Source organism: Varroa destructor, unplaced genomic scaffold, assembly GCF_002443255.2.
Source record: "Varroa destructor unplaced genomic scaffold, Vdes_3.0 BEIS01000007.1, whole genome shotgun sequence".
NCBI classification, from domain to species: domain Eukaryota; kingdom Metazoa; phylum Arthropoda; class Arachnida; order Mesostigmata; family Varroidae; genus Varroa; species Varroa destructor.
The window spans coordinates 19844651-19850674 of NW_019211460.1; the positions used below are offsets into that span (position 1 = coordinate 19844651).

The 6024-nt window shown below is 39.9% G+C and overlaps 1 long non-coding RNA gene across 2 annotated transcripts; it reads left to right on the forward strand.

The window, feature by feature from the left end:
• Positions 1-1604: 1604 nt before the first annotated feature.
• LOC147754426 (uncharacterized) lies at positions 1605-3791 on the forward strand. 2 transcript variants are annotated; one of them, XR_015317604.1, is made up of 2 exons: positions 1605-1826; positions 1925-3791. It is a non-coding gene; the product is annotated as an uncharacterized LOC147754426 (long non-coding RNA). The 2 variants fall into 2 exon arrangements; XR_015317605.1 differs by having other exon boundaries at positions 3280-3791.
• The last annotated feature ends 2233 nt before the right edge of the window (positions 3792-6024 follow it).

A 6024-nucleotide genomic window follows, 5' to 3' on the forward strand; every position in this document is an offset into this window, starting at 1 on the left:
CTCTGGACATTCAGTAGACGATAATGCTAACAATGCCTCATTATTGAAAATACCATATTAACCTATGACAACGCAGCTACGTCGCTCAAATACGTAATGCTTCTTTTGTACGATCTGACGCAATTATTTAACGAAACGTATGAACTCTGCTCGCAACCTTCATCTGCTTATTAGCAAAAATAGATACTATTTTGTCTTAATAGCGTTAAATCGTATGAGTTTCAGCACATCTAACAATACTTTTCTTTCATATTTAGTAGGCTTTCTGGACAATTGAATATGATACGCTAAAAATGATACATCGTAGGTTTAGGTCCGGATAGTAAAAGGCTGAAAGAATAGTATATTTTTGACTCCGTTAGAGAAGCGCTGTTTGCTCCAACTATGTAACAATAACGGAAACTAGTGTCGGCTTATATACTAAGTACCCCCCGCCGAAGTTTAACACTGTTGTCGAATCCGACGTGTTCTTATTACGTATATGCCTCTTAGTGAGAAACCTTTTCAAAAGCAAAAATCTTCTCAGAGGTTTGCTGCTCTTCTAAGCCTATATATTGGCCTCAGAGCCTCCGCTAGGGATACGTTCTGTATTTCTGCGTGTGCTCCATCAACGAGCTATAAAAATGCACATTGAAATTTTACTAATTCAGTTTATATAAAGTTTTATTTGCCATGAAGAATGAATACGCTTGTAGTATTTTACCGTTTAATGGTTATCCACATCCCCAACAATAAACATATAATGATACTTGTAAAATTTTGAGAAGAACCTTTTCGAAATGTCCAAAACACTGAATGTTTTTTAAAATCTGTAAAAAAATGTTCAGTGAGCTCCGATTTTTGTGTTAATAATATGTTTATAGTCTAGCAAATTTCCTTATGGAAAAACTGCTAAAAAGCAAATAATATCGAACACTTGAATTAATGTTGATACCATTATACGACTCACAATTAATCATACTGCTATGACCAAGCAATGATGCCACGCCTCCAAGATCGATTCGGCAGTTTTTGTTTTTTCAACGCAAAGCGAATAACAAGTGATGAAAATGCCGTTTTTCTCCATTGGACATATTTATCTTTTCAAAAATTTATCTAATTTTAAGGATCGTAACAGGCCAGAAAAAACATTCCAGTTGCGACTTGACCCTGACGGCAAATTTGGATCTTGTAAGTTTAGTGAACGTCATTGTCCTAGGGATACAGTACATACTCGCTTCGTATACACACAAACGTATACCAATATACACAAACCTTTATTCGTTTTGAACTATAGGTTTCGTTATAACTTGTTGTTATCCGGGCTGACATTGGGCGTGTATTCATAATGTTTTCTCGCCGCGGTTCGGTATCTTTAACATCGTCCAGAGTACTCCATTTAAATGTTTATAGAAAGGGCTATTGCGGATCTGCTGGGAAGACCGGCTACGTGCGGTTGAACAAATAACGAAAGTAGAGTAAAACTGCGAACACCAGCTGGTTCTTTCATTCGCTGAATGGATGCATTTGGCTGCTACTGCTGCTGCAGCAGCGCCAGTTTCGATGAAGAAGGAGCGAGCAGCACCCAGGATTAAATCAGTCATGCGGAAATGCCATAAAGCGTTAGTCATGATACTCGACGCGATCGCACTCAAGGTCGCCGCATTAATGGCTTAGCAAGCGGATCCTAGAGTCTAGGAGTCTGTCCTTTATAAAGCAATCGATGTCACATTCCGAAATAACATAATCACGTGTAATGGAAAAACAACACATATCGTTACTGACCGTCATTGATTACTGCAGCTCGCATGAATTGGGAACCGCCCTCCGTCAGCAGGCAAAAGACAGTAAAGATTTTCATCTTTATGTTATAGTTATATATCGTATATATAGTTAGTGAATGCATCGGATAAAATATGAATAATTTTCTTATGTAATTCTGCAGGTGGAGCCTATCAGTGAATCCGAAGAGAGAAATAAAAACTAGACTTCATAACGGTGCCAAGTGAGCCTCGGCATAAAGTAACGTTGAAGTGAAAACACAGATAGCATGACGTCCCTTAGACGCTTTCTTCTCCTTTGTCGCTGTAACCTGCAGTATGTCTTTGCTTCTACACAGCGCACGGAACTACAGTTTTCCTTTCAGAAGCCTGTTGAAACTTCGTTGTTTGGGGAACGAAATTCCACCCGAATTTAAGCTTTAAAAATTGATGTTCCTGGTGAAAAAAAGGATACTTTCCACACCTAATTTGCTTCGCTTCTTGCCGAATTCAAGAAGCTGTCGAAACAGTTGGTATAAACTCTTCTGGCTGAGAGGACTGCTTAGAGAAGGCTAGTAGTGGTTTCTTAGCTATCCGATGTTAACGAAAGCCGACTGAAAGCGCGTTTGAAGAAAGATGGACTTGTTAGAAGTGTTTGGTTGACGTGTTGATTTGTTGTTTTGAAGAAGGATAACTTTTTAATTTGTTGGCAAGATAGAGTGCAGACGTAAGACTATCAGCAGACATGTTGAGTCTTCCAACTTTACTGAAGCTTAGAGGCTGAGCATCCCACAAACCGAGTGAGGTTTTTGGTAGCAGTGGTCTATTTTGCTATTACATTATCTGCAATATTTATCAAAGTATCTCCAGATTTTGTTTGCCGATATTCTTTTCTCCTTTCGTTATATATGACTAACACAGTTACGTCGCCAAGTTAATGGTCTAATCGATCGCAACCCTGTTTTCAGTAGGTAAGTTCAAGTTACCCGCCTTGCAGTGACCTGACCACCTTCATAGATATATCGTTACAATTTTACATGATCGTGCCTCCAAATCGAAATTACTTTGATTTCGTTATGTTAAACACCGTATTACGACTGCCGGTACTTTTTGTACGCAGATACATTGTGCGCATACATTTCCAACCCAATCTGCGGATGGTGGTCATTCGAATACGTCTCGTGTGTTTTTCAATAGTTAGAATAGACAAAAGATTAATAACATAATATTCTTAGCACGAATCACTCGATATGATGAACGTGTGCGTGTAATAATGAAAACCGGCGGCGTCTCTAGCCCCCCCCCCCTCAACTAGCGCCTCTGCCTCGCCCTAATTGCCTTTAATGGCGCGAGTGTATTTAGTCTATATTAAAGTGTACGGTCGACTGCCATTTGTCGAAGGATCGCTGCCGTGTTTTACTGATGATCGTTTTCCGGGTTTGGGTTTTGGAGTGGAAGAAAGGGATTCGCGTAGCTATACAGATTTGTGCGATAGCGAGGCGTTTATATATCTTTTTGACTATGGTTGGATGCTTTCCAGAAAAGCGGCTCAGCGGGCCCACTGATTTCTAAGAGTTGTTCTTAGCTCGCCTCATCTTGCGTTTGGCGGAGGGCTCTCTAATGAAACTCGATGAAGATGTGCATTGCTATCGATAACAGGAACGTCAGCACTGCTGTTGCAATGGCTGGCGGCCGACCCGAGCGGCACGAAGATCTTACTGGCTACCAGTAGCGGAATTTCGCTCCGTCAGTTAAGATTAAGGGAAGCTAAGCAAGATTGAAGTGTTATAAGATGAAGCTTGCAATACCTCGTCGCTTGTTCGGCAAGAAAAAATCATTTAAATAATGTAATGTTTGTTCATAAAGGCGCGCTCGACTGGAGAGCGTTCGTTGTTTTTCGATTTGAGGAACTTTACGCTTTCTTATTTTCGTAAATTTCGATTTTCAATACATTCCAACTGCTGCTTCTATATTTGAAAGGAGCCCGCCAATGCGAAGGAATTTGTCTACCGTATGCTTAAAAGTGAACAGAATAAAAAGCGTAAGTCCAGATGTGGCGCTGTCTTTTTTTTATCTCGTTGTTATACGTTTGAAAATAGACCTAAAAATGATGTCATCATTATAGAGGACTATTTCAAGACTTCAAGTTGTCAGCACTTTTAGCGTTGAAAAGATGACATATCATCTATTTCAATCAATAAGATACAAGCATATTTTTTTGGAAAATTGTCACTCTGGTATTGTCTGTTTTCAAACCATTACAGCCTTGTTTTTACAAGTAAACTATAGGATCTCTCTAGTGATTTAAAACTGCAGTGTTTTTGTTCTTTTAAGCGAATTGTCCTAGTTAAACAGTTGACTTACAACATTTTTATCTTTCGTCGGATATTTAAATGTAAGCAAAACTAGGGAATTCTGATTCAGACTGTGATATCGGCACGTAGCTGCATCTTATGTATGATGAGTTTTATTTAAAGATTATAGTTGTTAGATGTATGTTAAAAGTGAGTAAATTTCTATATATAAGTTAACTTTACGTATATATCACTTTGTATCTATATATATCTCTCTGTTGTTAACTATCAGCATCAAATGCTTAGCAGCCACTTGCGCTAATTTCACGTAGTCGCAGACGTCTATTTACTCCTAGATTAATATAATATTACCCTTGTTGCAATTTGCTCACTGCATCTGGCGGCTGGCCTTATCGCGCGGTCAATATTTTCTAGCGCTTAATTACTCTACGTTAGTCTGTTTAGCATAGCTCGTTTGCCGTACACGAAGCGTTCAAAGGTCTTCCCGTTTCTCCAGTAGCGAAAATAACTATTACACACAGTTTAAGGGTTCAGTCTCGTGACATTTTGTTGACGCCGTAATGGCTGTATAGATAGTGGCTGTTCACTCTCTCTAATAAGGTTGATGCTCACTTTTCAGCGGAAGATTTGCGGATTCTTAGTCAACGGAGCAGAGAGTCCAGCACCATCTTGGCTTTCCCCAATAAAGCTTCACACGTTGCAATCGTATACGAACCTATGTCCTTCAGCCCATATCCCCTTGTCTGAAAAATAGCGCGCCATTAGTCGGTGCAAGGTTTTACTAACGCTCGAGCAGCATCGATGACAGGTTTGAAATACCAGGACTTTTGCTGATTTCTCGCGGGACTGGTCACGATTTCTTCGGACTATTTCGATACCGTGTGGTTTCCTGGAGATTAAACCCATTGACATTCCATGTTTCCCGCAACACTGATATTGCACTCACCTATTGTTAATGCTTTATAATCAATACACTGAGCGTAACACCTTTAATAGTGAATATATGAATTGGAAGCTCTGTTGCACGGCCTTTAAGCTTCAGAATGCCAATATAACCGAAGCTTGCCGTTTCACTTGCTTTGTCAATGCCGGCCCCTTCCTACAAGTCTTGCGCATTAACCTGCCCTCTTTCACACCAGCAACAGGAGTTGGTGTTTCCTTTCTACTTGGGGCGCTTCCAGAAAAGTTTGGCAGGTCTCTTCAGAATAAATGCTTGGGCCAATGGAAATAAGTCGGTGTAGGGATCGACCTTAGTCGGGGTGGCGAAGTTAGTTGATAACCTCGCGGCTCTTCATACGTTTGCCAGGAACATGCGAAGTTTAAGTTTGGCCCTTAGCTCATGCAACAGAGCTTGTTTATCGCACACGAAGCGTTCAAAGGTCTTTCCGTTCCTCCTGTAGCAAAAGTAACTGTTGCGACAGGAAGGAATACGTTTTTGCTTCTCCTTGATGCTTTCCCAAGTTTTCCCTACAGCGATCCTGAAATCGAACCAAGTGCAGACCATTCCCTGCAAATATCCACACGTTTACCTTGTAACTTGGCCACTTCCGTTCTACCGTTGAGCTAGCCGAATTTCACCTGCTGTATCCACATAGAATGCGGTATAAGAACCGAATAGGCAAACTCACCTGGTAGACTTAGTTCATACCTATAGAATGAATATGCGAGGTGTGTTTATTAGTCCCGATTGTTTTGTAAAGACAGGTAGAATTATTCTACCACAAAAGTAACAAAGTAGAAGCCAATAAGTCCTTAATAAATGGCAAAAAAACGTCTGCTGCGGTCGTTGTTATGCGCGTTGGAAACGATTTTGTATTCTAGTTACTAATGAAAATAAGCAAATCAATAAGCTACCCGTTAAATACTCATGAAATAAACGTTTAATGTTAGGAAGATGTAAAATATAGGTGTAAACTGTTCATCGCCTTGTTTCAATAGATCAGACTTTACTTTCCTATCTATCTTAATAA